The 8,764-nt window shown below is 36.2% G+C and overlaps 1 pseudogene; it reads right to left on the minus strand.

Moving 5' to 3' along the window:
• Positions 1-7,527: 7,527 nt before the first annotated feature.
• LOC125112964 (olfactory receptor 10AG1-like) lies at positions 7,528-8,470 on the minus strand (annotated as a pseudogene).
• Positions 8,471-8,764: the final 294 nt, after the last annotated feature.

Below are 8,764 nucleotides of genomic sequence, written 5' to 3' on the forward strand. Positions count from 1 at the left end.
GGGGGAATTCACCCTGAAACACAGTTTCTTTTTTTAATGCTTATTTTTTCCTATTTATTTATATGCAACTTACATTAATATATATTTACTATTTTTAAGTATTTTATATTATAGTCGATTTACGATGTTGTGCCATTTTCTGCTGTACAAGAAAGTGACCCACATTATTTTTTTTTCCATCATAGTCTATCCCAAGAGACTGGTTAGAGTTCCCTGTGCTGTCCAGTAGGACCTCTTCACTTATCCATTCTAAATGTAATAGTTTGCATCTACTAGTTCCAAATTTCCCTTCCATCCCACTCCCTCTCCCCTTCCCACTGGCAACCAGAAGTCTCTTCTCTATGTTTGTGAGTTTGTTTCTCTTTTGAAGGTAGGTTCATTTGTGCCATATTTTAGATATCACATATAAATGATGCAATATGTTATTCATCCCTCTTTTTATGACTCACTTCTGTTAGTATGCAAATCTCTAGTTGCATCCATGTTGTTGCAAATGGTATTCATTCTTTTATATGTTTCAGTAGTATTTCATTGTATAGATGCACCACATCTTTTTAATGCATTCATCTGTCAATGGACATTTAGGTTGTTTACGTATATTGGATATTGTGAAGTACAGTTTCTTTTGTATGCCAGAATGTTCAACACTTCTTTTGGATTGAGATTGGCTTTGAATTAAATGCTCAAGTAACTTTTTTTGCCAGATAAGCTTGACATCATTGTCCCACAAGAGCACTCATTAAGCCTACAGATGGTGCTCATGGAAACCCCAGAAAAGGAGATAGAATTTTTCCCACCCCCAGGTCTATAAAAAGGTAATGCAAGATGTGTGGACTTGGAGCTTCCCAGGGAAGGAAAAAAACATGTACAAAATTCAAATTCCACCAAAAGTGTCACTGGGACACCTGATCTAAAACAGTATCCTGGAGAGCTCCCCATGGCTTATCAGAAAAGAATCTAACTAGTATCCATGAAGATGCAGGTTCAATACCTGGCCTCCCCCTGTGGCCTAAGGATCCAGCATTGCCCTAAGCTGTGTTGTAGGTCACAGATGTATCTCATACCCCATATTGCTGTGGCTATGGTTGTAGGCCAGCAGCTACAGCTCAGATTTGACCCCTAGCATGGGAACCTCCATATGCCACAGGTGCAGCCCTAAAAAGACATAAATATAAAATAAAATAAAAATAAAACAGTATGCTGAGGCAAGAGGATCACTTCTCCCCTGGATAGACTTGTCAAAATATGAGCCTGTCTATTCAGATAAGGACAGAGAGGGACAAAGATTGGAGTTTCACACGGATCACACCTCACTGGAAATGCAGTGCACAATGAATTGTTTTCATCCATGAGGTGCTCTTGGACACAGTGTGCAGCACATTCACAATAGAGAGATACCACCATATAATGGATTCAAAAACATATAATGTTCCTAGCCTACAAAAATCCAATGAGTCACCCTGAATTGTATGATTTGTGCTAAAAGAATACTCACCCACCTTCCACCCCAGAGGAACCTGGCTCACTGAGGACTGGCAAAAGGGCTTTACTCAAATGACTCAAGGTGCAGGAAATTTCAGATACTGGTTATTGCTTGTGAATACTTTTTCAGGATGAATGGAGTTATATCCTACCCATACAGAAGAAGCCTTCAAAGAGATTAAAGCCCTACTTGAGGGAATTATTCACAGATTTGATAATGGGAATACTTTTGTCTTGAATGCCTTTCAAAGTGATAATGGGCCTGCTGCTGTCTTGAGTATAACCTAACAATATTGCAAATTATTTGGATTAATTTGTAAATTAATCTTCATCCTTGATACCACAATCAACAGGAAAAATGGAGAAAATGAATCATATAATTAAAAGAAACATTACTGAAATAGGTCAAGAAACTAACTTAACCTGGGATAAGTTTTGGGCAGTTGCCTGCTAATGATCAAATTGTTTCCCAGAAGCAGCTTAAATCAAGCCCGTTTGAACTATTGTATGGTAAGACATTCCAGATGTTTGCCTAGGGCAGGAACATTATAGATGCTCAGAAATACCTAGCAGTTGACAATTATGTTAAAACTCTAGGACCTCTACTGACCTCTGTTCATGAGTTTGCCCCCCACATGTCTGATTATCCAACTGAAGTAACCTTACATCCTTACTGACCTAGAAAGTGAGTCGTCATTAAAACCTGGAGAACAAATGTTTGAACACCAACTGATTGCAAAATGGGCAGGACCTGATGTGGTATTATTATCATGCACTCATCTTTCAAGTTAGCTGGATAAGGCCATGGGCTCTTCACACTCAGATTAAAGCAGCACCGCTGTCATCAAAATATAGCCCAACTCCTGAGAGGAATGGGAAGTGATGGGTTTGTGAATACTTAGAAGACATAAGGTCCCTCTTTAAAATATATAAGGATTGAGATTGTAATTCCATTATAGCTGGAAAAGGGTGATCTTTTTTGTTTAATCCTATACAAATGAATAACACAAGAATATTGTGTAAACATGGCTCAGTCAGAAAGGTAAAATTAATGGGAATGTATTGGGAACTGGAACCAAAACCACAAGTTCAACAAAGTACTAAGGTTTTTCCTCAGGTTCAAGTAGTTGTTGGTAAAGAAGAAAAGAAGATTGCAATAAAGAGTCTAAGAAATATTCCCTATCCAGGTCCAATCAATTCCATTTCAAGATCATCCACTCATCACCCCCATTCAACAAGAAGTAGCCAGAGTGGCCTTCACCTGTTTTCCTCCACAAGATTGTGGAATGGACATTGAAAATTGAGAATTGTAATACAAAACAAACCTAGCTCCATATTATATCTCTAATTTAACATTTGCATTTTATTGCTTTTGCTTCAAGTTAAGAATGTTGCAGATAAAGGCAAATATCATATGATATTACTTACATGTGAAATCTACAAAAATGATACAAATGAACTTATTTACAAAACAGAAACAGAATCAAAGACTTTGAAAATAAATTTATGGTCACTGAAGAGGAAAGGTGGGGAGGCACAAATTAGGAATTTGGGATTAACATATACACACTATCACCTATCAAAGAGATCATCAACAAGGACCTACTATACAGCACAGGGAACTCTATTCAATATTCTGTAGTAACTTACATAGGAACAAAATCTGAAAAATAATGAATATATATATGTATAACTGAATCACTTTGCTATACACCTGAAATTATTGAAATATTGTATCATCAATATAAAATAAATATTAAATTAAAAAATGTTGCCTACAGCCTGAAATGTACATCAGACATTTCTAAAGGCTCTGAATTTTAAGGATATGACAGTTTTCCAATCATATAGAGATAAAAACTTGCAGAACAGAGAATAACATTTGTCTTATTGGAGGTTTGTAGGAATATCATGACATGACCTAAGCAGATAGCTGCAAGAAGAAAAGGTTGAGACACCAAGAAATTTGAAACAATGATCCCCACATCATCCATTTAGTATAAAAGAAGCCTGAATTCTGACTTGAGTTAAATGGCTTTCTAAGACACTAGTCCACCTTTTTGTTGCTCTGCTGGCTTCCAAAATACAGTCACTATTCATGGTCCCAACACCCCATCTCCCAATTTATTAGCCTGCTGTGTGTTGAGCAGAATGAGTTTGGACTGGGTAACTATAGAACTGTTCTGTGTCTTGATTGTACTTTTTGTTACACAACTATACAGATTTGCTAAAGTTCTCACAGCAAAAAAAAGTTACATTTTAATTTACATGTAAATTTACAATGTACTATATGCTAGTTAAAAACACTTTAAAAAATACTATCAATTAACAAAATCATCATTATGATGCTATGCTTGGTCAATCCCCTGATCCAGTCTAAAGCATGCATTTCATCCTCATTTACCAACCAATCTCCCTTGACAATTCCACTTCCAAGGTCAGCCTGCATGTTTAGAAATAATTAGAGTTTGTTATGACTGGAGGTGTTTGTTGCTGCCCAGAGTCATTTTGTTAGTTTGTTTGACATAGATACTCTCATGCTCTCTGTCAAAACAGACTATAGAGAGGGACACATAGGCAACATTCAATGATGTTAGAACATAATACATGCCATTTGTTATGTCACATGTTACAGTATTTGCACAATTCTGTAAAATTGTGCTGTGTTTCAAAAACAACAAATTAAAACACATCAAGATGGGAGAACAATTCATTCTTCTTTACAAGGCCTTTTAAAATAATTAGCAAACCTTGTCTTAATTACAAAATTTTAGAGTTTATTATTGTGATTGTGTGAATGTTCAAATGAAAGTTTGATACACAGATATTGTACTGATAGAGTTATTATTAATCATAACTTCTTGAAACAGTTTTTCCAACTCTGAGATACTATTTCAAATGATGGACAAAGGGATCATATTTTTTGTGAGCCAATTTGTAAAGAAAATGTGCAAAACCTGCAGATTTCACAAGGCTTTATGATGTCAAAATCATATAGGAGCAGCAACAAAGTTGATGACAAAATGCAGCATTGTTTAAATGTAAGATATTTGTGCAAAGTCTACTTTTCAATATCTGGATGCAGAATATCATAATTATGAAATTCACAACTACAGAAAGAGACAACTCTTTGAAATGTCAGTAGGCCATTCTAAGACCTTTCTTATTATTCTCCCATTGTTATGCAGAGTGTATTAAATTCCTGCAAAGTCCTAATGAAATGTGTCTGTATTCAGAGCTGTGTATAGCTGCAAGAGTCCATATACATGCACAGCAAAAAAAAAAAAAAAAAAAAAAAAGCCCTTGGAACACCCAAAGTGGAACACCCAATGTGGTCAGTCATACTACCCTCATTAAAAGTACCAAAACCTGCATTGCTGGGAAACATTTCTTCCCACAAAAGAACTTCTGCCTCAGCAGAAAAGACACTAAAAATGAAATATCTACAACCAAACACTGCAAAATATTAACACTGTAAATACTTCCTCTTTTAAAATCACATTCAAGCCTTTACCATAAAGCATGTATTTACTTCACACAGCAACATTTCTGGGGGGATGATAAGAACACTACTTGTTATTTTAAAGTAATAACATCAGAGGGCCAAGTTTCTTATATCGTCCTGCTTTTCCAGCTATAACATCTGCATCCTTCTAAGAACAAAAGGAAAGGCAAGCTCTTCTGGATATCCACTTTCATCTCATTAGCAAGACTTGAGCCATCTCCTCACACCAGCTGTAAAGAAGTCTCAGAAATTGAATATCTCAAATATACAACTCTACAGTTAATTTTTTTTTTGTTTCAGATTTTACTTTTCATTACAACCATTTAAAATGAAAGAAAACCATTATTTGCTCATGAGTCTTATGAAAACAAGACACAGGCTGGATTTGACCAAAAAGCCATAGTATGGCAACTCAGGTAGTAGACATTAAATTGTGTGGAGATAGACAATTTCACACCTTAAGAAACATACTTTTGTTAGGGTGGTCAGGGAAGGTCCCAAACTTGGGGCTCCTAGGACTTTTCAGACTCTTACTCTCTCTGACACAGGAATCAAGAATATCATACTATACTCTGAGGAGATCCACTGAGGTTCTTGGATTATTTAGTGATGATGGGTGTCATGTACAGTTAAATTTGTTTGGAGATAAAAGATTTACACTTGTATATCCTCAGCATGTCTACAACATCTTCTACATCTTTTTGAATCTCTGTATTAGTTTTGTCTTGCTGTTTTAATAAATTACCACAAATTGAGTGACTTAAACCAACAAACACCTATTATCTTATAGCACTTTAGGTCACAGGTCCAAAATGTGTCTCACTGACAAAAATCATTTTTGGCAAGGCTCCTTTTCTTCTTGTGTGCTTTAGTGGGGATGCATTTATTCTTGTTCAGTTAGATTATTGGTCAGGTTTTGTTCCTTGAGGTTCTAGCACTGAGACATTGTTTCCTTGCTGGCTGCCAGCCAAAAGTCATTCTCAAGTTCTGGAAATGATGGCAGTCCTTGAGAATGAAATTGAGAGGATGACTCTAACTGATAGAAGCTCATTTTCTTTATAAGATCAGTTCAAAGGCTTAAATATTTTAAAATCTATAAAAAGAGGGAGTTCCCGTCGTGGCACAGTGGTTAACGAATCCGACTAGGAACCATGAGGTTGTGAGTTAGGTCCCTGCCCTTGCTCAGTGGGTTAATGATCCGGCATCGCCGTGAGCTGTGGTGTAGGTCACAGATGTGGCTCGGATCCTGCGTTGCTGTGGCTCTGGTGTAGGCTGGTGGCTACAGCTCTGATTCTACCCCTTAGCCTGGGAACCTCCACATGCCATGGGAGCAACCCTAAAAAACGCAATAAAATAAAAATAAAATAAAAAAATAAATAAAAAGAGTTAAGTCATGGAAAAGAGGCAGGGCACATTCATGTAATACAATTGGCTGTATTGTATAATTTAAAAGATAATTTCTATCATATTTCTACATTTTAAAAATTAATAGATGTGTTAAAATATGTAAATTAGCATAGGATTGTTTGTAGTACAGTGATGAAAAAGATGGAATAATTCAAAGTAAATTAATATGGGGCCAAAATTGCTAAGTAGAATATAGAGATATCTGCCAAGTAAATGAGTTGGGTCTGGTGGAAGATTCTGGTATAACATGCACTTAGAGAGAGAACAAAGTGTGTGAAAGCTTTTTTTTTTTTTTTTTTTGGTATTGTGATTAGAGTAATTCCACATGAGTATACAGTGGGTTAAATAAATATGCTCCCAAAGTCCGTTTGTCCTCTGAAAACTCTAGATTTTGTCAGTAGCCTGAAGTAGGGGAGAGCAATATCCATTTGCCCACTCATTCAGTCCCTCCTTAAAACATTCATTACTTAGGGGCTTTTGGCCATTTTCATGTTACAGCATCAAAGAATGCAAACCATACACAAGTGTGAAGATATAGGTAGTAATTTGGATAAATAATATTGCATATTTTCAGTATAATTTAATCCAAAAACATTTTAACAGGTTGAATTATGTTTTTTAATGTAAAATGTGATGCACATTTGACTTTTATTCATAAGACAGGCTTACTATTTAGGCCTAGAGTATTAAAGATACTTACATAATTAAGTGCAGTAAATTGTGGATTAACATTTAAAAGTATATCAAGGATTTGCTGTTGTGGCTCAGTGAGTTAAGAACCTGACTAGTATCCATGAGGATGCAGGTTCCATCCCTGGCATTTCTCAGTGGGTTAAGAATGTAGCATTTCCATGAGCTGTGGTGTAGGTTGCAGGTGTGTCTCAGATCTGGCATTGCTGTGGTTATGACATAGATTGATAACTGCAGCTCTTTTTTGACCCCTGGCCTGGGAACTTCCATTTGCCATGGGTGGGGCCTTAAAAGACACCAATACATATTTTTAAGTATGTTAAAATACCTTAAAACAAATTTTTATAGTGAAGAGGTTCTTAAAAAGAGAGTGTAAAGATATAAAATGCTTCTCTGATACTGTGTGGCAAACAGCTAAAATGCCTATAAATAAACTCATCACATTATTTTCTAAGTAATAATTTCCTGAGTGCTACAATCACATCCATGTTCCTAAGACTGTATGTCAGAGGATTAAACATCAGAGTCATGATGATGTAAAACAGATAAAGCAGTTTATCAATTCCTGCAGAATGACTGCATTTGGGCCTGACATAGGTAATGCTAAGAGAGCCAAAAAAAAAGAGAACAACCAGCAGATGAGAAGAACATGTGGAGAAGGCTTTGTCTTGACCTCTGGCTGAGGGCAACCTCAGAATAGTGGAAATGATTTTGCTGTAAGTGGCAAATATCAACATGAAAGGGATAACACCAAACAACAGAGCCACTACATAGACAGATAGTGCATGCACAGATGTGTCTCCACAGGTGAGCTTCAGAATTTGAGGAATGTCCCAGCAGAAGTGATTAATTTGGTTAGAATGACGGAAATGTAGAAAGAAAATCTGGCACATTTTCCCTATCTGCACTGGGATTCCACTGATCCAGGAGCCAACAGCCAGTTGGATGCACATCTTGTGGTTCATGGCCAGAAGATAGTGCAGAGGGTTACAGATGGCCATGTAGTGGTCATAGGCCATCACAGCTAGGAGGAAACTTTCAGTGGCTCCCAGTATAAGGAAGAAGCACATTTGAGTGGCACAGGCCAGTGTAGAAATGCTTCTATCCTGAGTCCAAATGTTAACTAGTATCCTCGGAAGAGTGACAGACATAGCAGATTTCCAAAGAGGAAAAATTTGCCAGGAAAAAAATACATGGGTTTCTGGAGTGTAGTGTCAAGCTTAGTTATTGTAATTATTAGGCTATTTCCAAATAAGATAATGATGTAAATGATGGAGAACACTACAGAGAGTAACTCTTGGAGGTTTGAAAAATCAGAAAATCCCAGGAGTACAAATTGCATCACTGTGGACACATTGTCTTCGCTTCCATCTCTTCATATTTCATCTGTGGGTATGATTCAATAAGGAGATAAAGTTATTTAATTTTCTCAATCTCTTGTTTTCTTACAAGATGCTATTCCTTCAAGTTTTTCAATTCCCTATGAAAACCAAACCTGCTAGGTGCTCTAATATATGATGAAGTGTATTTTACATTATTTTAAATCTATCTGTAAGTAAAAAGTAATCCTTTCAGCTTATCATTTCTGCTATATGTTATCATATTTCTTTGTTTCTTAAGACAAGTGATTGTAATTTTGGTAATGATCTGAACTTTTTATTTAAAATTTCTAATCATATC

Source organism: Phacochoerus africanus, chromosome 12, assembly GCF_016906955.1.
Source record: "Phacochoerus africanus isolate WHEZ1 chromosome 12, ROS_Pafr_v1, whole genome shotgun sequence".
In the NCBI taxonomy this organism is placed as follows: Eukaryota; Metazoa; Chordata; class Mammalia; order Artiodactyla; family Suidae; genus Phacochoerus; species Phacochoerus africanus.